The sequence below is a fragment of the Oncorhynchus masou genome, chromosome 24 (assembly GCF_036934945.1).
Source record: "Oncorhynchus masou masou isolate Uvic2021 chromosome 24, UVic_Omas_1.1, whole genome shotgun sequence".
Taxonomy (NCBI): domain Eukaryota; kingdom Metazoa; phylum Chordata; class Actinopteri; order Salmoniformes; family Salmonidae; genus Oncorhynchus; species Oncorhynchus masou.
Window position 1 is genome coordinate 4,067,616 of NC_088235.1, and position 27,660 is coordinate 4,095,275.

The 27,660-nt window shown below is 51.0% G+C and overlaps 1 protein-coding gene across 1 annotated transcript in view; it reads right to left on the reverse strand.

Annotated features, from left to right (window-relative positions):
* LOC135513365 (EH domain-binding protein 1-like) overlaps positions 1-27,660 on the reverse strand; it is a 311,950-nt gene that overhangs the window by 121,742 nt on the left and 162,548 nt on the right. The gene's annotated exons all lie outside the window — the stretch shown is intronic.

Below are 27,660 nucleotides of genomic sequence, written 5' to 3' on the forward strand. Positions count from 1 at the left end.
GAGAGATGGAGGAAGAGAGAGGGAGAAGGAAAGGGTTGGAGGACGAGATGGAGGAGAAAGGGAAGAGGGGAAGGGGATTTGAGACGACTGACAAGGGAGAAGTTAGGTGATTATGAGAGCTCTGTATAAACAGACACAAAGGAGGCCTCAGGCCGTGAGCGGGGGAGAGGGAGAGAGGAAGAAAGGGGGAGAGGGAGAGAGGAAGAAAGGGGGAGAGGGAGAGAGGAAGAAAGGGGGAGAGGGAGAGAGGAAGAAAGGGGGAGAGGGAGAGAGGAAGAAAGGGGGAGAGGGAGAGAGGAAGAAAGAGAGCAAGAGAGAAAGAGAGAAACACGAAATGAGAACTAAACGTCTCCTAAATTAAACACTTCTTAGGGCTAGGCCCCTTCTTCACAATTTCCACCTGAATGACATGCCCAAAGTATATGCTTTGGGCATGTCAGGATATGCATATAATTGGTACCATTGGAAAGAAAACACTTTGAAGTTTGTAGAAATGTTAAAATAATGTAGGAGAATATAACACAATAGATATGGTAGGAGAAAATCCAAAGAAAAACCAACCAGAATATATATATTTTTTTAGAGACCATGCTCTTACAATGGCAAGTGTAAGGGCATGCTCAATTCTAGCTCCCAGGATGCAATTCCTATGGCTACCACAGGGTGTCAGCAGTCTATGTTCAAGGTTTCACGCTTGTAACTTCCAAAACAAGTAAGAAATATCAGTCTTGGAAATTTGTGTATGGACGCGACATGAAGACAAGACACACCTGCTAAAATCGGTTTCCTATTGAACATACTTCATTCCGTAAGAAATATTATAGTTTGATGACATTTTAGGGTATCTGAGGAGTAAATAGAAACGTATGTTGACTTTGAAACAAAGTTTTAGGGGTAGATTTTCGGATTCCTTTCTCTGCATGTTGTACGAGTGGATTCCACAAATCAATGGCGCAAACTAAACAGACTTTTTTGGGATATAAGGAAGGATTTTATCTAACAAAACGCCACACTGTGTTATTGCTGGGACCCTTTGGATGACAAATCAGAGGAAGATTTTCAAAAAGTAAGTGAATATTTAATCGCTATTTGTGAATTTATGAAACCTGTGCTGGTTGAAATTTTTTTTGATGTGGGGAACCGTCCTCAAACAGTCGCATGGCATGCTTTCGCTGTAATAGCTACTGTAAATCGGACAGTGCAGTTAGATTAACAATAATTTAAGCTTTCAACCGATATAATACACTTGTATGCACCTAAATGTTTAATATCCATCATTTTTATGATTATTTATTTGAATTGCGCGGCCTCCAGTTTCACAAGTTTGAGAGAAATAAGCTTTTTGTGCGTATTAAACATTTCTGGGATATTTTATTTCAGCTCATGAACACTGGGAAATGTTTGAAGGCATTCTGTTGTACAGCTGACGAGGTATCCCCCTGGTCACTTTCACAACGTTGAGATGCTGTTCCACCCAGTTGTAAAGTACCTTCAGAAAGTATTCAGACCCCTGGACTTATCACCCACGTTGCTGTGTAACAACCTGAATTCAACATGGGTTAAATAGATGCTCTTCTCATCCATCTACACCCCATAATGACAAATATTATTTTTTTTCTAAAGAAATGTTTGCAAATGTATTGAAAATGAAATACAGAAATATCTAATTTACAAAAGTATTCACACCCCTAAGTCAATATATGTTAGAATCACCTCTAGCAGCGGTTACAGTTGAGAGTCTTTCTGGGTAGGTCTCTAAGAGCTTTGCACACCTGGATTATTCTTCTCAAAAATCTTCAAACTCTGTCAAGTTGGTTGTTGATCATTGCTACACAACTATTTTCAGGTCTTGACATATATTTTCAATAGCTTTAAGTCAAAACTGTAACTCGGCCACTCAGGAACATTTACTGTCATCTTGGTAAGCAACACCAGTGTAGATTTGGCCTTGTGTTTTGGGTTGTTGTCCTGCTGAAAGGTGAGTTGATCTCCCAGTGTTTGGTGAGGAGCCGACTGAACCAGGTTTCCCTCTAGAATTTGGTCTGTGCTTAGCTACATTCTGTTTATTTTTTTATCCTGAAAAACTCCCCAGTCCTTAACGATTACAAGCATACCCATAACATGATGCAGCCACCAGTATGCTTGAACATATGGAGAGTGGTATTCAGTAATGGGTTGTATTAATTTGACCCAAACATTTGTATTCAGGACAAAAGAGTTAATTACTTTGCCACATTTCTTGCAGTATTACTTTAGTGCCTTGTTGCAAACAGGATGCATGTTTTGGAATATTTAAAAACATTTCTGTACAGGCTTGTTTTCACTCCGTTATTTAGTTTAGTATTGTGGAGTAGCTACGTTGATGATCCATCCTCAGTTATCTCCTATTACAGCCATTAAACTCTGTAACTGTTCGAAAGTCACCATTGACCTCATGGTGAAATCCCTGAGAGGTTTCCTTCCTCTCCGGCAACTGAGTTAGGACGGACGCCTGTATCTTTATAGTGACTGGGTGTATTGATACACCATCCAAAATGTAATTCATAACTTCACCATGCTTAAAGGAATATTTAATAATAATTCCACTTTATGGTTATTGTGTGTGTCATAAAACATCTACGTTTAATCCATTTTAAATTCAGTCTGGAAAACAACAACATGCGGAAAAAGTCCAGGGGTGTGAATAGTTCTGAAGGCCCTGTATGTACTGTATTATAAACTGGGTGGTTTGAGCCCTGAATGCTGATTGGTTGACAGCCGTGGTATATCAGACTGTATACCATGGGTATGACAAAACATGTATTTTTACTGCTCTTAATTACGTTGGTAATCAGTTTATAATAGCAATAAAGCATCTCTGGGGGGTGTGGCATATGACCACTATATCACGGCTAAAGGCTGTATCCAGGCACTCCACGTTGTGTCGTGCTGAAGAACAGCCCTTGGTGTATCGGCCATATACCACAACCCCCCTTGGGCCTTATTGCTTAATTCTAGTCTATAGACTATAGCCTATAGAACTACTGATATTCACACCTTTTCTATTGTGGACATCCCTTCAAATGAGTGGATTTGGCTATTTCAGCCACACCTGTTGCTGACAGGTGTATAAAATCAAGCACACGGCCATGCAATCTCCATAGACAAACATTAGCAGTAGAATGGCCTTACTGAAGAGCTCAGTGATTTTCAACTTGGCACTGCCATAGGATGCCACCTTTCCAATAAGTCATTTCGTCAAATTTCTGCCCTGCTAGAGCTGCACCGGTCAACTGTAAGTGCTGTTATTGTGAAATGGAAACGTCTTGGAGCAACAACGTCTCAGCTGCAAGGTGGTAGGCCACACAAGCTCACAGAACGGAACCGACGACTGCTGAAACGCGCAGTTGCAACACTCACTACCTAGTTCCAAACTGCCTGTTCGTCGGGAGTTCCATGAAAAGAGTTTCCACGGCCGAGCTGTCGCACACAAGCCTAAGATCACCATGTGCAATGCCAAGTGTCGGCTGGAGTGGTGTAAAGCTCGCCGCCATTGGAGCAGTGGAAACTGGAGTGATGAATCACACTTCACAGAGAATCAGAGTTAAGAGCCTTAGCGCTGCTGAACGCCACTTGGCAGTGATGTCACCCGTTTGACTGCTTTTCTACTATGTACCTATTGTATAGACGTCCTTTATTCGCTAAAAGCACATGGACTGTGTGTTAAACGGATAAGCAACAGCTTGTCATATGTGAGAAAACATGCATTTAGAATTTGTTCATCCTTTAGTAGCTAGTAGCTTAGTCAATCCATCATGCAACATATCGGTAGTTACGACAGACCAAGTGGAACAAAAGTAAACCTCCACCTTGGATGTTTATAAAATTCCTCTGGTGGCCGAGTTGAACCATATCAAGAAATGCTTTGTTGATTTGTGGAGAAAAAAGTTGGAAGATATTTGATAGGCTGATGATGAAGATGTTCCAGGAAATAATGACTGCCCCCTGGGGAGGTTAGCATAGGGCTAACCTGTGGCAGGTTAACTGATGGGACCAGCTACAATTTAGGGAGCGTTCTATCACGTGACACGACGTCAACGACTTCAATTGGCTGATGCCTAAACTTAACCTTGACCTTGTTCTAATGTTGGTAAGTATGACCCCTGTAAGCCTGCTACAGAGGAACAGAGGAATTGAATGGTAAGCTGGTAAATATGACCTCTGTATGCCTGCTGCAGAGGAACAACAGAGAAGCAGGACAATTTTTTATTTATTTTACCTTTATTTTACTAGGTAAGTCAGTTAAGAACAAATTCTTATTTTCAATGACGGCCTGGGAACAGTGGGTTAACTGCCTGTTCAGGGGCAGAACGACAGATTTGTACCTTGTCAGCTCGGGGATTTGAACTTGCAACCTTTCGGTTACTAGTCCAATGCTCTAACCACGAGGCTACACTGCCACCCCAATGAGTTTTGGGTGCTACAGTGGCACGACAAGGTATGTGAGCCCTTTGGAATGACCTGGATTTCTGAATAAATTGTTCATCAAATGTGATCTGATCTTCATCTTAGTCACAACAATAGACAAACACAGTCTGCTTAAACTAATAACAAACCAAGTATTGTATGTTTCTTGTCTATATTGAATACAAATTTTAAACATTCACACTGTAGGTTGGGAAAAGTATTTGAACCCCCCAAGGCTAATGACTTCTCCAAAAGCTAAGTGGAGTCAGGAGTCAGCTGACCTGGAGTCCAATGAATGAGAGGAGATTGGAGATGTTGGTTAGAGCTGCACTGCCCTTTAGAAAACGAGTTCCATTCACAAGAAGCATCGCCTGATGTGAACCATGACTCAAACAAAAGACATCTCAGAAGGATCACTAAAAGCCTTGATGTTCATCAGTCCACGGTAAGACAAATGGTCTATAAATGGAGAAAGTTCGGCACTGTTGCTACTCTCCCTAGGAGTGGCCGTCCTGCAAAGATGACTGCAAGAGCACAGAGCAGAATGCTCAATGAGGTTAAGAAGAATCCTAGCGTGTCAGCTGAAGACTTGCAGAAATCTCTGGAACATGTTAACATGTCTGTTGACGAGTCTACGATACGTAAAACACTAAACAAGAATGGTGTTCATGGGAGGACACCACGGAAGAAGCCATTGCTGTCCAATTAAAACATTACTGCACATCTGAAGTTTGTAAAGAGGAATGGTCCAAAAATCCTCCTGACTGTTGTGCAGGTCTGATCCCCAACTACAGAAAACGTTTGGTTGAGGTTATTGCTGCCAGAGGAGGGTCAAACAGTTATTAAATCCAAGGGTTCACAAACTTTTCAACCCTGGACTGTGAATGTTTACACAGTCTGTTCAATAAAGACATGAAAACCTATACTTGTTTGTGTGTTATTAGTTTAAGCAGACTTTGTCTATTGTTGTGACTTAGATGAAGATCAGATCAAATTTTATGACCAATTTATGCAGAAATCCAGATATTTCCAAAAGGTTCACAAACTTTTCCTAGCCACTGTACGAGCTCAAAACATGGTGGCTCGCTATTTAAAACATTTCAAAATAAGATGGAGAACAAGCTATAGGAGGAGGAATACTGGCGTTCAGAGCAGCTACAGGCCACGAACGCTAGCTAATGTGTCTATAGCATTTTCTTCTATACCTGGAGTCTCAGTATGTGTTTGTGCGTGTCTGCGTGAAAGCTTGTTCTGCAGCGTCAAGGGAATCCAAGATGAACCAGTTTACAGGGAAACTCTCATGGCACCTTGTTACCTCAGTGTCTCCTTCAAGCTCTTTCTCTCAGTACAGAGAGGCAGGGAGAGCCGGAGGGGCAGGGAGAGCCGGAGGGGCAGGGAGAGCCGGAGGGGCAGGGAGAGCCGGAGGGGCAGGGAGAGCCGGAGGGGCAGGGAGAGCCGGAGGGGCAGGGAGAGCCGGAGGGGAAGGGAGACACTTGACATTTCCGGCACGTCTTTAAAGAGCACCTTAACCTTTCCCAACATCCATACAACCACACGTTTTAGACGACCCAAGCGATGCCTGATGGGCCACTCAGAACAGGAATAAATAAGAGAAAACAACAAGCATAGCAAGATGATAGGGAGCGTGACAATAAGTCATGTAATAAATTAGGTGGAAATATTAATTTGAGGGGAAATAGTTTGAAGGAGATCAGCCGGAGTCCACTTGACTAATGTTTATGACAGCGTAGTAAATCATTCACCCCCCCCCCCCCCCCAATATCTCTCTGTCAGGCAGTCAGTTGATCAGGCAGTCAGTTGATCAGGCAGACAGTCAGCCAGTCGATCAGGCAGACAGACAGTCAGTCGATCAGGCAGACAGTCAGTCGATCAGGCAGACAGACAGTCAGTCGATCAGGCAGACAGTCAGTCAGTTGATCAGGCAGACAGACAGTCAGTCGATCAGGCAGACAGTCAGTCGATCAGGCAGACAGACAGTCAGTCGATCAGGCAGACAGACAGACAGTCGATCAGGCAGACAGACAGTCAGTCGATCAGGCAGACAGACAGACAGTCGATCAGGCAGACAGACAGTCAGTCGATCAGGCAGACAGACAGACAGTCGATCAGGCAGACAGTCAGTCAGTCGATCAGGCAGACAGTCAGTCAGTCGATCAGGCAGACAGACAGACAGTCGATCAGGCAGACAGACAGACAGTCGATCAGGCAGACAGTCAGTCAGTCGATCAGGCAGACAGTCAGTTAGTCGATCAGGCAGACAGACAGACAGTCGATCAGGCAGACAGACAGACAGTCGATCAGGCAGACAGTCAGTCAGTCGATCAGGCAGACAGTCAGTCAGTCGATCAGGCAAACAGTCAATCAGTCGATCAGGCAGACAGACAGACAGTCGATCAGGCAGACAGACAGACAGTCGATCAGGCAGACAGGCAGACAGTCAGTCGATCAGGCAGAAAGACAGTCAGTCAGTCAGTCGATCAGGCAGACAGTCAGTCAGTCGATCAGACAGACAGTCAGTCGATCAGGCAGACAGACAGTCAGTCGATCAGGCAGACAGTCAGTCAGTCGATCAGGCAGACAGTCAGTCGATCAGGCAGAAAGACAGTCAGTCGATCAGGCAGACAGACAGTCAGTCGATCAGGCAGACAGACAGTCAGTCGATCAGGCAAACAGTCAGTCAGTCGATCAGGCAGACAGACAGTCAGTCGATCAGGCAAACAGTCAGTCGATCAGGCAGACAGACAGTCAGTCGATCAGGCAGACAGACAGTCAGTCGATCAGGCAGACAGACAGTCAGTCGATCAGGCAAACAGTCAGTCAGTCGATCAGGCAGACAGACAGTCAGTCGATCAGGCAAACAGTCAGTCAGTCGATCAGGCAGACAGACAGACAGTCGATCAGGCAGACAGTCAGTCAGTCGATCAGGCAGACAGTCAGCCAGTCAGTCAGTCGATCAGACAGACAGTCAGTCAGTCAGTCGATCAGGCAGACAGACAGACAGTCGATCAGGCAGACAGGCAGTCAGTCGATCAGGCAGACAGGCAGTCAGTCGATCAGGCAGACAGGCAGTCAGCTTCCTCCTGAGGCCATCTTTCTCCTTTCAAGTGATGTTAAAGTAGCTGTGTAATTTCAGGTCCATAATTACCTGGGATTAGAGACCAGGTGGTATTAAAGCAACTACAACACAACACACTCTAGCAGAGAGACACACACACACACACTCTAGCAGAGAGAGACACACATACACCAGCACAACACACACACACACTCTCTAAGAGGCCTTTAGACCGCGAGAGACGGGGAGTAGCATCGAGTGGGAAAAAACACACACTACAACAAAAGGTTTAACCACAAAAAATATTCACTCACTGCAGAGGCAAAGAACAGGGTGTGTGTGTGTGTGTGTGTGTGTGTGTGTGTGTGTGTGTGTGTGTGTGTGTGTGTGTGTGTGTGTGTGTGTGTGTGTGTAAAGCACATAGCTATGAGACCCCCAGTGACCCCTATCAATAATAATGCATTCTACTCTGAAACATGAACATTCTCAATTTATAAACCAACGTTGTGTTTTTAGACCACAGAGAGATAAAGGTACATAGATGGATTCATACAATTCAACATCAGACCGTCAATAACAGAACAAACAGCATATCCGTCTCCACAAAAACACACGCTTCCTTAAGACACAAGGATGGGAGGGGAGAGACACAATTTATCAAACGGGATGGTGTCTCGCCCAAAGCAAAGTACGTGTGTGTGTGTGTGGAATAGAATTGACACATCTATGTTTCTGGGCTCGGGGGCAGGATTAGAGAAAACCTCCGCCTCGACCCAACAAACATTCCATAGTAAAAAAAATGAAAAGGAAACCTTCATTACAAAACCCCTCCTGCTATCACACACACACACACACACACACACACACACACACACACACACACACACACACACACACACACACACACACACACACACACACACACCTTACAGCGCTGTGGAGCGTCGGGCCAAAAATACAACCCGACAGACAAGAGATTCCATTATTTCTGACGGTGTCAACAACCAAAGGACATCTGGAGGGGCGGCCGAGGGGGGGAAAGGAGAGGAGAGGAGGAGAGAGGAGAGGAGAAGAGAGGAGAGGAGGGGGTAGGGAGGAGAGGAGATGAGATGAGAGAGGGAGGAGAGGAGAGGAGAGGAGGAGAGGAGAGGAAGAGAGGAGATGAACGGAGAGGAGGAGAGAAGAGGAGAGGAGGGAGGAGGAGGAGGAGGAGGAGAGAGGAGGAGAGGAGATGAAAGGAGAGGAGGAGAGGGAGGAGGAGGAGGAGAGGAGGAGGGAGGAGAGGAGGAGAGAGGGAGGAGAGGAGATGAAAGGAGAGGAGGAGAGGAGTGAGGAGAGGGAGAGGAGGAGAGAGGGAGGGAGAGAGGTAGGAGAGAGGAGAGGAGAGGAGAGGAGAGAGGGAGGAGAGGAGAGGAGAGGAGGAGAGGAGGAGAGGGAGGAGGAGGAGGGAGAGGGAGAGGAGAGGGGAGGGAGGAGAGGAGAGGAGAGAGGGAGGGGTAGGGAGAAGAGGAGAGGAGAGGGAGAGGGAGGGGGGGGTAGGGAGGGAGGGAGAGGAGAGGAGAGGAGAGGGGGGGGGTGGGGAGGAGAGGGAGAGGGATGGGGGTAGGGAGGACAGGAGAGGAGAGGAGGAGAGGATGGGGGTAGGGAGGAGAGGAGAGGAAAGAGGGAGGAGTGGAGAGGAGAGGAGGAGAGGAGGGGGGGGGGGGGAGGAGAGAGAGAGAAGGGGGTAGGGAGGAGAGGAGATAAGGGGATAGGAGATAAGAGGAGAGGAGGGGAGAGGAGGAGAAGAGGAGGAGAGGAGAAGGAGGGGGGGTAGGGAGGGAGAGAGGAGAGGAGAGGAGGGGGGTAGGGATGAGAAAGGAGAGGAGAGGAGATGGGTAGAGAGGAGAGGGGTAGGGAGGAGAGAGGAGAGGAGAAGAGAGGAGAGGGGGAGGAGAGGAGAGAGGAGAAGAGAGGAGATAAGAGGAAATAGAGGAGAACATAGAGGAGAGGAGAGAGGGAGGAGAGGAGGGGGTAGGGAGGAGGAGAGAGGAGAGGAGGAGAGGGAGCAGGGTAGGGAGGAGAGGAGAGAGGAGGGGGAGGGGAGGAGAGGATGGGGGTAGGGAGGAGAGGAGGAGAGGATGGGGGTAGGGAGGAGAGGAGAGGAAAGAGGGAGGAGTGGAGAGGAGAGGAGGAGAGGGGGGGGTAGGGAGGAGAGGAGAGAAGAGGAGAGAGGTAGGGAGGAGAGGAGAGAGTAGGGGGTAGGGAGGAGAGGAGAGGAGATAAGGGGATAGGAGATAAGAGGAGAGGAGGGGAGAGGAGAGGAGGAGAAGAGGAGGAGAGGAGAGGAGGGGGGTAGGGAGGAGAGAGGAGAGGAGAGGAGGGGGGTAGGGATGAGAAAGGAGAGGAGAGGAGGTGGGTAGAGAGGAGAGGGGAGAGGAGAGGAGAGGAGAAGATAGGAGAGGAGAGGGGTGGAGAGGAGAGAGGAGATAAGAGGAAATGAGAGGAGAGGAGAACATAGAGGAGAGGAGAGAGGAGATACGAGGAAACGAGAGGAGAGAAGAGACAGGAGGAGAAGAGAGAGGAGATAAGAGGAAACGAAAGGAGAGGAGATAAGAGGAGATAAGAGGAAATGAGGGGAGAGGAGAAGGGAGAGGAGCGGAGAGGAGGGGGGTAGGGAGGAGAGGAGAGGAGAGGAGAGGAGAGGAGGAGAGAGGTTGGGAGGAGAGAGGTAGGGAGGAGAGAGGAGAGGAGGAGGAGAGAGGAGAGGAGGAGAGAGGAGATGAGGAGAGAGGAGAGGAGGAGAGAGGAGAGGAGGAGGGAGGAGAGGAGAGGAGGGGAGAGGAGAGGAGAGGAGGGGGGTAGGGAGAGGAGAGGCGAGGAGAGGAGGGGAGGGGGTAGGGAGGAGAGAGGAGAGGAGAGGAGAGGAGAGAGGAGAGGAGAGAGGAGAGGAAAGGAGAGGAAAGGAGAGGAAAGGAGAACATAGAGGAGAGGAAAGAGGAGATATGAGGACACGAGAGGAGAGGAGAAGAGACAGGAGAGGAGAAGAGAGAGGAGATAAGAGGAAACGAAAGGAGAGGAGAAGAGAGGAGATAAGAGGAGGAGAGGAGGGGGTAGGGAGGAGACAGGAGAGGGAGGAGAGAGGAGAGGGAGGAGAGAGGAGGGGAGAGGATAAGGCAAGATAAGAGGAAACGAAAGGTGAGAAGAGAGGAGATAAGAGGAGATAAGAGATAAGAGGAAACTAGGAGAGAGGAGAAGAGAGAGGAGAGGAGAAGAGAAGAGAGGAGAGGGAGGAGAGAGGAGGGGAGAGGATAAGGCAACGCTAATCTAACAGAATAATGTCAAAGCACCAGGAATGCTATAGAATACATCATGTAGGACTATCTGAGAGTCAGAAGTAGAATACATCATGTAGGACTATCTGAGGGTCAGAAGTAGAATACATCATGTAGGACTATCTGAGAGTCAGAAGTAGAATACATCATGTAGGACTATCTGAGAGTCAGAAGTAGAATACATCATGTAGGACTATCTGAGAGTCAGAAGTAGAATACATCATGTAGGACTATCTGAGAGTCAGAAGTAGAATACATCATGTAGGACTATCTGAGGGTCAGAAGTAGAATACATCATGTAGGACTATCTGAGAGTCAGAAGTAGAATACATCATGTAGGACTATCTGAGAGTCAGAAGTAGAATACATCATGTAGGACTATCTGAGGGTCAGAAGTAGAATACATCATGTAGGACTATCTGAGAGTCAGAAGTAGAATACACCATGTAGGACTATCTGAGATTCAGAAGTAGAATACACCATGTAGGACTATCTGAGGGTCAGAAGGGGGATCCATCCCAGGGTCAGTGGGGTCAGAAGGGGGATCCATCCCAGGGTCAGTGGGGTCAGAAGGGGGATCCATCCCAGGGTCAGTGGGGTCAGAAGGGGGATCCATCCCAGGGTCAGTGGGGTCAGAAGGGGGATCCATCCCAGGGTTATATCAGCTCCAGTTGTGACCCCTGAACCAGGGTCTGTAGTGATGCCTCTAGCACTGACATGCAGTGTCTCAGACCGCTGAACCAGGGTCTGTAGTGATGCCTCTAGCACTGAGATGCAGTGTCTCAGACCTCTGAACCAGAGGGTCTGTAGTGATGCCTCTAGCACTGAGATGCAGTGTCTTAGACCACTGAACCAGGGTCTGTAGTGATGCCTCTAGCACTGAGATGCAGTGTCTCAGACCGCTGAACCAGGGTGTCTGTAGTGATGCCTCTAGCACTGAGATGCAGTGTCTCAGACCGCTGAACCAGGGTGTCTGTAGTGATGCCTCTAGCACTGAGATGCAGTGTCTCAGACCGCTGAACCAGGGTCTGTAGTGATGACTCTAGCACTGAGATGCAGTGCCTCAGACCGCTGAACCAGGGTGTCTGTAGTGATGCCTCTAGCACTGAGATGCAGTGCCTCAGACCTCTGAACCAGGGTCTGTAGTGATGCCTCTAGCACTGAGATGCAGTGTCTCAGACCGCTGAACCAGGGTGTCTGTAGTGATGCCTCTAGCACTGAGATGCAGTGCCTCAGACCGCTGAACCAGGGTCTGTAGTGATGCCTCTAGCACTGAGATGCAGTGTCTCAGACCGCTGAACCAGGGTCTGTAGTGATGCCTCTAGCACTGAGATGCAGTGTCTCAGACCGCTGAACCAGGGTCTGTAGTGATGCCTCTAGCACTGAGATGCAGTGTCTCAGACCGCTGAACCAGGGTCTGTAGTGATGCCTCTAGCACTGAGATGCAGTGTCTCAGACCGCTGAACCAGGGTCTGTAGTGATGCCTCTAGCACTGAGATGCAGTGTCTCAGACCGCTGAACCAGGGTCTGTAGTGATGCCTCTAGCACTGAGATGCAGTGTCTCAGACCGCTGAACCAGGGTCTGTAGTGATACCTCTAGCACTGAGATGCAGTGTCTCAGACCGCTGAACCAGGGTGTCTGTAGTGATGCCTCTAGCACTGAGATGCAGTGTCTCAGACCGCTGAACCAGGGTGTCTGTAGTGATGCCTCTAGCACTGAGATGCAGTGTCTCAGACCGCTGAACCAGGGTGTCTGTAGTGATGCCTCTAGCACTGAGATGCAGTGTCTCAGACCGCTGAACCAGGGTGTCTGTAGTGATGCCTCTAGCACTGAGATGCAGTGTCTCAGACCGCTGAACCAGGGTGTCTGTAGTGATGCCTCTAGCACTGAGATGCAGTGCCTCAGACCGCTGAACCAGGGTGTCTGTAGTGATGCCTCTAGCACTGAGATGCAGTGTCTCAGACCGCTGAACCAGGGTCTGTAGTGATGCCTCTAGCACTGAGATGCAGTGTCTCAGACCGCTGAACCAGGGTCTGTAGTGATGCCTCTAGCACTGAGATGCAGTGCCTCAGACCGCTGAACCAGGGTGTCTGTAGTGATGCCTCTAGCACTGAGATGCAGTGTCTCAGACCGCTGAACCAGGGTCTGTAGTGATGCCTCTAGCACTGAGATGCAGTGCCTCAGACCTCTGAACCAGGGTGTCTGTAGTGATGCCTCTAGCACTGAGATGCAGTGTCTCAGACCGCTGAACCAGGGTCTGTAGTGATGCCTCTAGCACTGAGATGCAGTGTCTCAGACCGCTGAACCAGGGTCTGTAGTGATGCCTCTAGCACTGAGATGCAGTGCCTCAGACCTCTGAACCAGGGTGTCTGTAGTGATGCCTCTAGCACTGAGATGCAGTGTCTCAGACCGCTGAACCAGGGTCTGTAGTGATGCCTCTAGCACTGAGATGCAGTGCCTCAGACCGCTGAACCAGGGTCTGTAGTGATGCCTCTAGCACTGAGATGCAGTGTCTCAGACCTCTGAACCAGGGTGTCTGTAGTGATGCCTCTAGCACTGAGATGCAGTGTCTCAGACCGCTGAACCAGGGTCTGTAGTGATGCCTCTAGCACTGAGATGCAGTGCCTCAGACCGCTGAACCAGGGTGTCTGTAGTGATACCTCTAGCACTGAGATGCAGTGTCTCAGACCGCTGAACCAGGGTGTCTGTAGTGATGCCTCTAGCACTGAGATGCAGTGCCTCAGACCGCTGAACCAGGGTCTGTAGTGATACCTCTAGCACTGAGATGCAGTGTCTCAGACCGCTGAACCAGGGTCTGTAGTGATGCCTCTAGCACTGAGATGCAGTGTCTCAGACCGCTGAACCAGGGTGTCTGTAGTGATGCCTCTAGCACTGAGATGCAGTGTCTCAGACCGCTGAACCAGGGTCTGTAGTGATGCCTCTAGCACTGAGATGCAGTGTCTTAGACCACTGAACCAGGGTCTGTAGTGATGCCTCTAGCACTGAGATGCAGTGTCTCAGACCGCTGAACCAGGGTGTCTGTAGTGATGCCTCTAGCACTGAGATGCAGTGCCTCAGACCGCTGAACCAGGGTGTCTGTAGTGATGCCTCTAGCACTGAGATGCAGTGTCTCAGACCGCTGAACCAGGGTCTGTAGTGATGCCTCTAGCACTGAGATGCAGTGTCTCAGACCGCTGAACCAGGGTCTGTAGTGATGCCTCTAGCACTGAGATGCAGTGTCTCAGACCGCTGAACCAGGGTCTGTAGTGATGCCTCTAGCACTGAGATGCAGTGTCTCAGACCGCTGAACCAGGGTGTCTGTAGTGATGCCTCTAGCACTGAGATGCAGTGTCTCAGACCGCTGAACCAGGGTGTCTGTAGTGATGCCTCTAGCACTAAGATGCAGTGCCTCAGACCGCTGAACCAGGGTGTCTGTAGTGATGCCTCTAGCACTGAGATGCAGTGTCTCAGACCGCTGAACCAGGGTGTCTGTAGTGATGCCTCTAGCACTGAGATGCAGTGTCTCAGACCGCTGAACCAGGGTCTGTAGTGATGCCTCTAGCACTGAGATGCAGTGTCTCAGACCGCTGAACCAGGGTCTGTAGTGATGCCTCTAGCACTGAGATGCAGTGTCTCAGACCGCTGAACCAGGGTCTGTAGTGATGCCTCTAGCACTGAGATGCAGTGTCTCAGACCGCTGAACCAGGGTGTCTGTAGTGATGCCTCTAGCACTGAGATGCAGTGCCTCAGACCGCTGAACCAGGGTCTGTAGTGATGCCTCTAGCACTGAGATGCAGTGTCTCAGACCTCTGAACCAGGGTGTCTGTAGTGATGCCTCTAGCACTGAGATGCAGTGTCTCAGACCGCTGAACCAGGGTGTCTGTAGTGATGCCTCTAGCACTGAGATGCAGTGTCTCAGACCGCTGAACCAGGGTCTGTAGTGATGCCTCTAGCACTGAGATGCAGTGTCTCAGACCGCTGAACCAGGGTCTGTAGTGATGCCTCTAGCACTGAGATGCAGTGTCTCAGACCGCTGAACCAGGGTGTCTGTAGTGATGCCTCTAGCACTGAGATGCAGTGCCTCAGACCGCTGAACCAGGGTGTCTGTAGTGATGCCTCGAGCACTGAGATGCAGTGTCTCAGACCGCTGAACCAGGGTCTGTAGTGATGCCTCGAGCACTGAGATGCAGTGTCTCAGACCGCTGAACCAGGGTGTCTGTAGTGATGCCTCTAGCACTGAGATGCAGTGCCTCAGACCTCAGACTAATACACACACACAGTAACACACAGACACACACACAGTAACACACACACACACAGTAACACACACCTTCTCCTAGGCAAGCACGCACATATACACACACACGCACATACCCACACACACACGCACCTACCCACACACACACGCACATATACACGCACATATACACACACACGCACATACCCACACACACACGCACATACCCACACACACACGCACATATACACGCACATATACACACACACGCACATATACACACACACGCACATATACACACACACGCACATATACACATATACACACGCACATACCCACACACACACGCACATACCCACACACACATACACACACACGCACATATACACACACACGCACATATACACACACACGCACATATACACACACGCGCACATATACACACACACGCACATACACACACACACACACGCACATACACACACACACACACGCACATACACACACACACGCACATACACACACACACATACACACACACACACGCACACGCACATATACACACGCACATATACACACACACACGCACATATACACACACACACGCGCACATATACACACACACACGCACATATACACACACACACGCACATATACACACACACACACGCACATATACACACACAGAGAGAAAGGGCCACCACAGAGAGAGGGCCACCACAGAGAGAGGGCCACCACAGAGAGAGGGCCACCACAGAGAGAGGGCCACCACAGAGAGAGGGCCACCACAGACAAAGGGCCACCACAGAGAGAGGGCCACCACAGAGAGAGGGCCACCACAGAGAGAGGGCCACCACAGACAAAGGGCCACCACAGACAAAGGGCCACCACAGAGAGAGGGCCACCACAGAGAGAGGGCCACGGCAAACTGATCAGGATCTAATAAAGGCCTGTACCCTGGGACGAGTCAGAGAGAGAGAACAGGGAGAGGCTTCCCTTTTTGATCAGACTCCTCCCTCCTCCTCTCCTCTCTTCTCCCTCCTCTCACAACCTCTCATCCCTCCTCCTCTCTTCTCCCTCCTCTCACAACCTCTCCTCCCTCCTCCTCACCTCCCTCTTCCTCTCTTCTCCCTCCTCTCACAACCTCTCCTCCTCTCTTCTCCCTCCTCTCACAACCTCTTCTCCCTCCTCTCACAACCTCTCCTCCCTCCTCCTCTCTTCTCCCTCCTCTCACAACCTCTTCTCCCTCCTCTCACAACCTCTCCTCCCTCCTCCTCTCTTCTCTCTCACAACCTCTCCTCCCTCCTCCTCTCCTCTCACAACCTCACCTCCCTCCTCCTCTCCTCTCACAACCTCTCCTCCCTCCTTTCTTTTTAAATCCCTTGTCATAGTGTTCCTGTCTTCCCAGCCCTCCTTCCTCCCTTGGTCTCTCCACTCCACTCCTCTCCCTTCCCTCCCTCCTCTCCTCTCTTCCTCCTTTCCTCACCTCTGCCCCTCCATCCCTCCTCTCCTCTCCACCCTCCTCTCCTCACCTCTGCCCCCTTCTTTCCTCCTCTCCTCACCTCTGTCCCCTCCTAACCTCCTCTCCTCTGCCCTTCCATCCCTCCTCTCCTCTGCTCCCTCCTTCATGTTTCTCCTCCTGTCCTGTCTGTTGAGGTATGTTTATTCTGATCAGGCCCTGCATAGCGTCACAGGGGTGACTTTGTAATTATGTTCATTTTAATTGGCTTCCTGCTATCACCCCTCTCATCACTTATGAGTCCACGCCGCCCGCCCCGGACAATGCATGGGGCCCTGCATTGCTGCTGTGTGTGTGTGTTGGTGTGTGTGTGTGTGTGTGTGTGTGTGTGTGTGTGTGTGTGTGTGTGTGTGTGTGTGTGTGTGTGTGTGTGTGTGTGTGTGTGTGTGTGTGTGTGTGTGTGTGTGTGTGTGTGTTGGTGTGTGTGTGTGTGTGTGTGTGGGTGTGTGTTGGTGTGTGTGTGTGTGTGTGTGTGTGTGTTGGTGTGTGTGTGTGGGGCCTACGTCAAGTAGACACACACCACCCCCTCCACACCGCCCCCTCCACACCGCCCCCTCCACACCGCCCCTCCACACCACCCCCTCCACACCACCCCCTCCACACCACCCTTTCCAACCCCCCTCCACACCCCCCCTCCACACCGCCCCCCTCCACACCGCCCCTCCACACCACCCCCTCCACACCACCCTTTCCAACCCCCCTCCACACCCCCTCCACACCACCCCCTCCACACCCCCCCTCCACACCGCCCCCTCCACACCACCCTTTCCAACCCCCCTCCACACCCCCCTCCACACCGCCCCCTCCACACCACCCCCTCCACACCCCCCCCTCCACACCACCCCCTCCACACCACCCTTTCCAACCCCCCTCCACACCGCCCCCTCCACACCCCCCCTCCACACCGCCCCCTCCACACCACCCCCTCCACACCCCCCCCTCCACACCACCCCCTCCACACCACCCCCTCCACACCCCCCCTCCACACCGCCCCCTCCACACCGCCCCCTCCACACCCCCCCCTCCACACCACCCCCCCACACCACCCCCCCACCCCCCCCTCCACACCGCCCCCTCCACACCACCCCCTCCACACCACCCCCTCCACACCACCCCCTCCACCCCCCCCCCACACCGCCCCCTCCACACCGCCCCCCTCCACACCGCCCCCTCCACACCGCCCCTCCACACCGCCCCCTCCACACCACCCCCTCCACACCACCCCCTCCACACCACCCCTCTCCAACCTCTTTACCTGCAGAGCATAATTCCATCAGGAAGTGCCTCCTTCCTTAATGAGTTTTCCCATCCGTTAGCAGCAGCTTAGATTCATTGATAAACGTGGTGGTTATCGGGGGGCGATCGGTGACCTCCTGCACCCCTCATTTGTTTGTGGAAGACGGCAGTTAAAAGGAGATTAATGGGCTATAGATTTATGACTGAGGGCCCAGGACCACCATCCTACCATCCAGTTATAAACTCTCCTTCACTTATTCATCCATGAGGAGGAGGAGGAAGAGGCAGAGGAGGAGGAGGGGGAGGCAGAGGAGGAGGGGAAGGAGGAAGAGGCAGAGGAGGAGAGGAGGAGGAGGAGGGAGGAGGAAGAGGGAGGAAGAGGAGGAGGAAGAGGCAGAGGAGGAGGGGAAGGAGGAAGAGGAGATGGGGAAGGAGGAAGAGGAGGAAGAGGCAGAGGAGGAGGAGGAAGAGGAGGAAGAGGCAGAGGAGGAGGGGAAGGAGGAAGAGGAGGAAGATGCAGAGGAGGAGGAGGAAGAGGAGGAAGAGGCAGAGGAGGAGGGGAAGGAGGAAGAGGCAGAGGAGGAGGGGAAGGAGGAAGAGGAGGAAGAGGCAGAGGAGGAGGGGAAGGAGGAAGAGGAGGAAGAGGCAGAGGAGGAGGAGGAAGAGGAGGAAGAGGCAGAGTAGGAAGGAGGAAGAGGCTTGGAGGAAGAGGCAGAGTAGGAGGAGGAGGAAGAGGCAGAGGAGGAAGGAGGAAGAGGGGGAGGAAGGAAGGAAGAAGAGGGGGAGGAGGGAGGTGGGCTGAGAGGGGTTTGCCATCTCCTTCAACAGATGCACTATTGTAAAGTGGCTGTTCCACTGGATGTCAGAAGGTGAATTCACCAATTTGTAAGTCGCTCTGGATAAGAGCGTCTGCTAAATGACTTAAATGTAAATGTAAATGTAAACATCCATACAGACCATTTGTTGTGTGGAGAGAGAGAGAGAGTCACACACACACACACACACACACACACACACACACACACACACACACACACACACACACACACACACACACACACACACACACACACACAGGGGATTGTACATTAGGAAGGAGAGCTGTTTTTCCTGCTGGTGGTAGTGTTGTTGTTTATCTCTAACAGGATCATCCCAGCTCCTCCACATTGTAAACATCCACAGCAGCCACCCCCTCTAAGTCTCTCAGCCAAAGCTCATTTGTTAAGGCGTGAGTTATGGGTAAGACCTCCTCTGACAAGCTAAAGCCAGCGCTTCCACCACATTATAGCTTGTTACACGTTGGCAGAGCGAGCCAACGAACGAACGAGCGTCGTGCACATCTGGCAACAACCGTCGCTACGACCCTTTGTCTATACCACCTCTGAATACGTTATTTCATGTTGTTCAGGGAAGGTTTTAGTATTTGCATGGCAGTGGATGTAGAGCAGAACAGACCTGGAGAGAGAACCAGGAAGTTCTGCATGGCTATGGATGTAGAGTAGAACAGACCTGGAGAGAGAACCAGGAAGTTCTGCATGGCTATGGATGTAGAGCAGAACAGACCTGGAGAGAGAACCAGGAAGTTCTGCATGGCTATGGATGTAGAGCAGAACAGACCTGGAGAGAAACCAGGAAGTTCTGCATGGCTATGGATGTAGAGTAGAACAGACCTGGAGAGAGAACCAGGAAGTTCTGCATGGCTATGGATGTAGAGCAGAACAGACCTGGAGAGAGAACCAGGAAGTTCTGCATGGCTATGGATGTAGAGCAGAACAGGCCTGGAGAGAGAACCAGGAAGTTCTGCATGGCTATGGATGTAGAGCAGAACAGACCTGGAGAGAGAACCAGGAAGTTCTGCATGGCTATGGATGTAGAGCAGAACAGACCTGGAGAGAGAACCAGGAAGTTCTGCATGGCTATGGATGTAGAGTAGAACAGGCCTGGAGAGAGAACCAGGAAGTTCTGCATGGCTATGGATGTAGAGCAGAACAGACCTGGAGAGAGAACCAGGAAGTTCTGCATGGCTATGGATGTAGAGTAGAACAGGCCTGGAGAGAGAACCAGGAAGTTCTGCATGGCTATGGATGTAGAGCAGAACAGACCTGGAGAGGGAACCAGGAAGTTCTGCATGGCTATGGATGTAGAGTAGAACAGGCCTGGAGAGAGAACCAGGAAGTTCTGCATGTGTAAACAGCCAACATGCAGAGTGACTCGACGTTGAAGCCCTTATGTGCTGTTCTAGACAGGATGTCTGACATGTTCTGATGATATGTACAGTGCCATGGACACGCCTACTCATTCATTTTGTACAGTGCCATGGACACGGTTTTTCATTCATTTTACTATTTTCTCCATTGTAGAATAATAGTGAATACGGGTGGCTAATTTTAAGAACACTTTTTGGGTTACTACATTATTCCATGTGTGTTATTTCATAGGGTTGATGTCTTCACTATTATTCTACAATGTAGAAAAAATATATAAAAAAATAAGAAAAACCCTTGAATGAGTAGGTGTGTCCAAACCTTTGACTGGTACTGTGTATCTGTTCTAAGAGGAGAAGGACTCTAATGTCTAATTACATGGCATTACACAAAGTGCTTTAATCTGAAGTTGCCAAGTTGAAATTCAAATGAGTTATTAGAGTAGGTATGTGCTTCATTCCAAATCAGAGAGGGGAGGAGAGGGGAGGGGAGGAGAGGGACAGGACGGGGAGGGACTAGACAGGGAGGGGAAGGGAGGGGAGGGGAGGGAGGAGAGGGACAGGACAGGGAGGGGAAGGGAGGGGAGGGAGGAGAGGGACAGGACAGGGAGGGGAGGGACAAGACAGGGAGGGGAAGGGAGGGGAGGGAGGAGAGGGACAGGACAGGGAGAGGAAGGGAGGGGGGAGGGAGGAGAGGGACAGGACAGGGAGGGGAGGGACAGGACGGGGAGGGACAAGATGGGGAGGAGAGGGGAGGGGAGGGAGGGGAAGGGAGGGGAGGGAGGAGAGGGACAGGGCAGGGAGGGGGAGGGACAGGATGGGGAAGGGAGGGGGGGGAGGGACAGGACGGGGAAGGGAGGGGAGGGACAGGACGGGGAGGGGAGGGACAAGATGGGGAGGGGAGGGGAGGGAGGAGAGGGACGGGACAGGAGATCAATAGGTCAGGATGCAGTCTTTGAAATGTGTTGTTTTCACCTGATGGAACACCTGACACATAGAGGAGATGAGAGGAACAACCACTCAGGTTAATGACAGACAGGCCACATCACACTCCACTCTACCAGGAAATAGAGTGGAAAGGAGGACATGGAAAAAATATGCTACTTTTTAGAAGCTATTGACCCAGACTGTTAGAGGAATGGACTGATGAAACTAGATGATTCCACCCAGACTGTTAGAGAACTGATGAAACTAGATGATTCCACCCAGACTGTTAGAGGACTGGACTGATGAAACTAGATGATTCCACCCAGACTGTTAGAGGACTGATGATGAAACTAGATGATTCCACCCAGACTGTTAGAGGACTGATGATGAAACTAGATGATTCCACCCAGACTGTTAGAGGACTGATGATGAAACTAGATGATTCCACCCAGACTGTTAGAGGACTGATGATGAAACTAGATGATTCCACCCAGACTGTTAGAGGACTGATGAAACTAGATGATTCCACCCAGACTGTTAGAGGACTGATGATGAAACTAGATGATTCCACCCAGACTGTTAGAGGACTGATGAAACTAGATGATTCCACCCAGACTGTTAGAGGACTGATGAAACTAGATGATTCCACCCAGACTGTTAGAGGACTGATGATGAAACTAGATGATTCCACCCAGACTGTTAGAGGACTGATGAAACTAGATGATTCCACCCAGACTGTTAGAGGACTGATGAAACTAGATGATTCCACCCAGACTGTTAGAGGACTGATGAAACTAGATGATTCCACCCAGACTGTTAGAGGAATGGACTGATGAAACTAGATGATTCCACCCAGACTGTTAGAGGACTGATGAAACTAGATGATTCCACCCAGACTGTTAGAGGACTGATGATGAAACTAGATGATTCCACCCAGACTGTTAGAGGACTGATGAAACTAGATGATTCCACCCAGACTGTTAGAGGACTGATGATGAAACTAGATGATTCCACCCAGACTGTTAGAGGACTGATGAAACTAGATGATTCCACCCAGACTGTTAGAGGAATGGACTGATGAAACTAGATGATTCCACCCAGACTGTTAGAGGACTGATGATGAAACTAGATGATTCCACCCAGACTGTTAGAGGACTGATGATGAAACTAGATGATTCCACCCAGACTGTTAGAGGACTGATGAAACTAGATGATTCCACCCAGACTGTTAGAGGACTGATGAAACTAGATGATTCCACCCAGACTGTTAGAGGACTGATGAAACTAGATGATTCCACCCAGACTGTTAGAGGACTGATGAAACTAGATGATTCCACCCAGACTGTTAGAGGACTGATGAAACTAGATGATTCCACCCAGACTGTTAGAGGACTGATGATGAAACTAGATGATTCCACAAAGAGGAAAACGACGGACAAAAGACGAGTTTTCTGTGAATGGAGAATCAGCCCAGGACCCGTTTTCACTAAGTGCTGATCTCAGATCAGGTTCCCCCTCTTATTCATCATCATGATTTAAAAGGCAGAACTGATCCTAGATCAGCACTCCCCCTCAGATACTTTATGACTACGGCCCCAGGACCCAAAACCACCTTTACCATACAGACCCAAAACCACCTTTATAATACAGACCCAAAACCACCTTTATAATACAGACCCAATACCATACAGACCCAATACCATACAGACCCAATACCATACAGACCCAAAACCACCTTTACCATACAGACCCAATACCATACAGACCCAATACCATACAGACCCAATACCATACAGACCCAAAACCACCTTTACCATACAGACCCAATGCCACCTTTACCATACAGACCCAATATCACCTTTACCATACAGACCCAATACCACCTTTACCATACAGACCCAATACCATACAGACCCAAAACCACCTTTACCATACAGACCCAATACCACCTTTACCATACAGACCCAATATCACCTTTACCATACAGACCCAATACCACCTTTATAATACAGACCCAATACCATACAGACCCAAAACCACCTTTATAATACAGACCAAAACCACCTTTATAATACAGACCCAATACCATACAGACCCAATACCATACAGACCCAAAACCACCTTTACCATACAGACCCAATACCATACAGACCCAATACCACCTTTATAATACAGACCCAATACCACCTTTATAATACAGACCCAATACCACCTTTACCATACAGACCCAATACCACCTTTATAATACAGACCCAATACCACCTTTATAATACAGACCCAATACCACCTTTATAATACAGACCCAATACCATACAGACCCAAAACCACCTTTACCATACAGACCCAATACCACCTTTATAATACAGACCCAATACCATACAGACCCAATACCACCTTTACCATACAGACCCAATACCACCTTTATAATACAGACCCAATACCATACAGACCCAATACCATACAGACCCAAAACCACCTTTACCATACAGACCCAATATCACCTTTACCATACAGACCCAATACCACCTTTATAATACAGACCCAATACCACCTTTATAATACAGACCCAATACCACCTTTATAATACAGACCCAATACCACCTTTATAATACAGACCCAATACCATACAGACCCAAAACCACCTTTACCATACAGACCCAATACCACCTTTATAATACAGACCCAATACCATACAGACCCAATATCACCTTTACCATACAGACCCAAAAACACCTTTACCATACAGACCCAATACCATACAGACCCAATACCATACAGACCCAAAACCACCTTTACCATACAGACCCAATACCACCTTTATAATACAGACCCAATACCACCTTTACCATACAGACCCAAAACCATACAGACCCAATACCACCTTTACCATACAGACCCAAAACCACCTTTACCATACAGACCCAATATCACCTTTACCATACAGACCCAATGCCACCTTTACCATACAGACCCAATGCCACCTTTACCATACAGACCCAATGCCACCTTTACCATACAGACCCAATACCATACAGACCCAAAACCATACAGACCCAAAACCACCTTTATAATACAGACCCAATACCACCTTTACCATACAGGAATATTATTACAATTATAATGGAGAGTGAATAGTTCATTTAGAGGGCAGACACATCTGAGTAGTGGAGGAGTGGGACGAAGGCAGGAGGGGGAGGAATGGAATGGAGGGAGGAGTGGAGGGGGACGGAGGGAGGAGTGGAGGGGGACGGAGAGAGGAGTGGAGGGGGACGGAGGGAGGAGTGGAGGGGGACGGAGGGAGGAGTGGAATGGAAGAGAGGGAGTGGAGGGGGACGGAGGGAGGAGTGGAATGGAAGAGAGGATTGGAGGGGGACGGAGGGAGGAGTGGAGGGGGACGGAGGGAGGAGTGGAGGGGGACGGAGAGAGGAGTGGAGGGGGACGGAGGGAGGAGTGGAATGGAAGAGAGGAGTGGAGGGGGACGGAGGGAGGAGTGGAATGGAAGAGAGGAGTGGAGGGGGACGGAGGGAGGAGTGGAGGGGGACGGAGAGAGGAGTGGAGGGGAACGGAGAGAGGAGTGGAATGGAAGAGAGGAGTGGAGGGGGATGGAAGAGAGGAGTGGAGGGGGATGGAGAGAGGAGTGGAGGGGGATGGAGAGAGGAGTGGAGGGGGACAGGAGAGAGGAGTGGAGGGGGACAGGAGAGAGGAGTGGAGGGAGGAGAGAGGAGTGGAGGGGGACAGGAGAGAGGAGTGGAGGGGGACGGAGGAGTGGAGGGGGATGGGAGAGAGGAGTGGAGGGGTCGGAGGAGTGGAGGGGGACAGAGAGAGGAGGGGGACAGGAGAGAGGAGTGGAGGGGGACAGGAGAGAGGGAGTGGAGGGGGACAGGAGAGAGGAGTGGAGAGGGACAGGAGAGAGGAGTGGAGGGGGACAGGAGAGAGGAGTGGAGGGGGATGGAGGAGTGGAGGGGGACAGGAGAGAGGAGTGGAGGGGGACAGGAGAGAGGAGTGGAGGGGGACAGGAGAGAGGAGTGGAGGGGGACAGGAGAGAGGAGTGGAGGGGGACAGGAGAGAGGAGTGGAGGGGGATGGAGGAGTGGAGGGGGATGGAGGAGTGGAGGGGGACGGAGGAGTGGAGGAGTGGAGGAGATTGCAGGGCTGGAGGGCTTTATAACGAACCAATTAAAGCCTTATCATCACTCCTCTACCACCCCACACAAACACACAACTATTTGACAGACAAATCACTCAGCCAATTTGTAAGGCACTTCCAAGGTCTTGTTTAAATGGTGGAGAGGACAGCGATTGGTTTAATTCAATTAAAATGGGACGACGGCTACTTAAGGTTGAAGGAGGGAGATTTCGTACGACTGCGTGTGTGTGTGTGTGTGTGTGTGTGTGTGTGTGTGTGTGTGTGTATGAGGGGGTGTGGGTCCTTGGCTAATAGGGGTTGATTAAGGCTAGTATTGATCAAGTGGTGGGATAGTGTTAACCTGCCTCCCCAGCCCCACCCCACCTCCCATCTGTCCACCCCAGGGTGTAACCCTACCCCACCTCCCATCTGTCCACCCCAGGGTGTAACCCCACCTCCCATCCATCCACTCCAGGGTGTAACCCCACCTCCCATCTGTCCACCCCAGGGTGTAACCCCACCTCCCATCTATCCACCCCAGGGTGTAACCCCACCTCCCATCTGTCCACCCCAGGGTGTAACCCCACCTCCCATCCATCCAGCCCAGGGTGTAACCCTACCCCACCTCCCATCTGTCCACCCCAGGGTGTAACCCCACCTCCCATCTGTCCACTCCAGGGTGTAACCCCACCTCCCATCCATCCAGCCCAGGGTGTAACCCCACCTCCCATCCATCCACCCCAGGGTGTAACCCCACCTCCCATCTGTCCACCCCAGGGTGTAACCCCACCTCCCATCTGTTCACCCCAGGGTGTAACCCTACCCCACCTCCCATCTGTCCACCCCAGGGTGTAACCCCACCTCCCATCTGTTCACCCCAGGGTGTAACCCTACCCCACCTCACATCTATCCACCCCAGGGTGTAACCCCACCTCCCATCTATCCACCCCAGGGTGTAACCCCACCTCCCATCTATCCACCCCAGGGTGCAACCCCACCTCCCATCTATCCACCCCAGGGTGTAACCCCACCTCCCATCTATCCACCCCAGGGTGTAACCCCACCTCCCATCTATCCACCCCAGGGTGTAACCCCACCTCCCATCTATCCACCCCAGGGTGTAACCCCACCTCCCATCTATCCACCCCAGGGTGTAACCCCACCTCCCATCTATCCACCCCAGGGTGTAACCCCACCTCCCATCTGTCCACCCCAGGGTGTAACCCCACCTCACATCTATCCACCCCAGGGTGTAACCCCACCTCACATCTATCCACCCCAGGGTGTAACCCCACCTCCCATCTGTTCACCCCAGGGTGTAACCCTACCCCACCTCACATCTATCCACCCCAGGGTGTAACCCCACCTCCCATCTATCCACCCCAGGGTGTAACCCCACCTCCCATCTGTCCACCCCAGGGGGTAACCCCACCTCCCATCTATTCACCCCAGGGTGTAACCCCACCTCACATCTGTCCACCCCAGGGTGTAACCCCACCTCCCATCTGTCCACCCCAGGGTGTAACCCCACCTCCCATCTATTCACCCCAGGGTGTAACCCCACCTCACATCTGTCCACCCCAGGGTGTAACCCCACCTCCCATCTGTCCACCCCAGGGTGTAACCCCACCTCCCATCCATCCACCCCAGGGTGTAACCCTACCCCACCTCACATCTATCCACCCCAGGGTGTAACCCCACCTCCCATCTATCCACCCCAGGGTGTAACCCCACCTCCCATCTGTCCACCCCAGGGGGTAACCCCACCTCCCATCTGTCCACCCCAGGGTGTAACCCTACCCCACCTCCCATCTATTCACCCCAGGGTGTAACCCCACCTCCCATCTGTCCACCCCAGGGTGTAACCCCACCTCCCATCTATCCACCCCAGGGTGTAACCCCACCTCACATCTATCCACCCCAGGGTGTAACCCCACCTCACATCTATCCACCCCAGGGTGTAACCCCACCTCACATCTATCCACCCCAGGGTGTAACCCCACCTCCCATCTATCCACCCCAGGGTGTAACCCCATCTCACATCTATCCACCCCAGGGTGTAACCCCACCACATCTGTCCACCCCAGGGGGTAACCCCACCTCCCATCTGTCCACCCCAGGGTGTAACCCCACCACATCTATCCACCCCAGGGTGTAACCCCACCACACATCTATCCACCCCAGGGTGTAACCCCACCTCACATCTATCCACCCCAGGGTGTAACCCCACCTCCCATCTATCCACCCCAGGGTGTAACCCCACCTCACATCTATCCACCCCAGGGTGTAACCCCACCTCCCATCTGTCCACCCCAGGGGGTAACCCCACCTCCCATCTGTCCACCCCAGGGGGTAACCCCACCTCCCATTCATCCAGCCCAGGGTGTAACCACACCTCCCATCTGTCCACCCCAGGGTGTAACCCCACCTCCCATCTATCCACCCCAGGGTGTAACCCCACCTCCCATCTATCCACCCCAGGGTGTAACCCCACCTCCCATCTGTCCACCCCAGGGTGTAACCCCACCTCCCATCTGTCCACCGCAGGGTGTAACCCCACCTCCCATCTATCCACC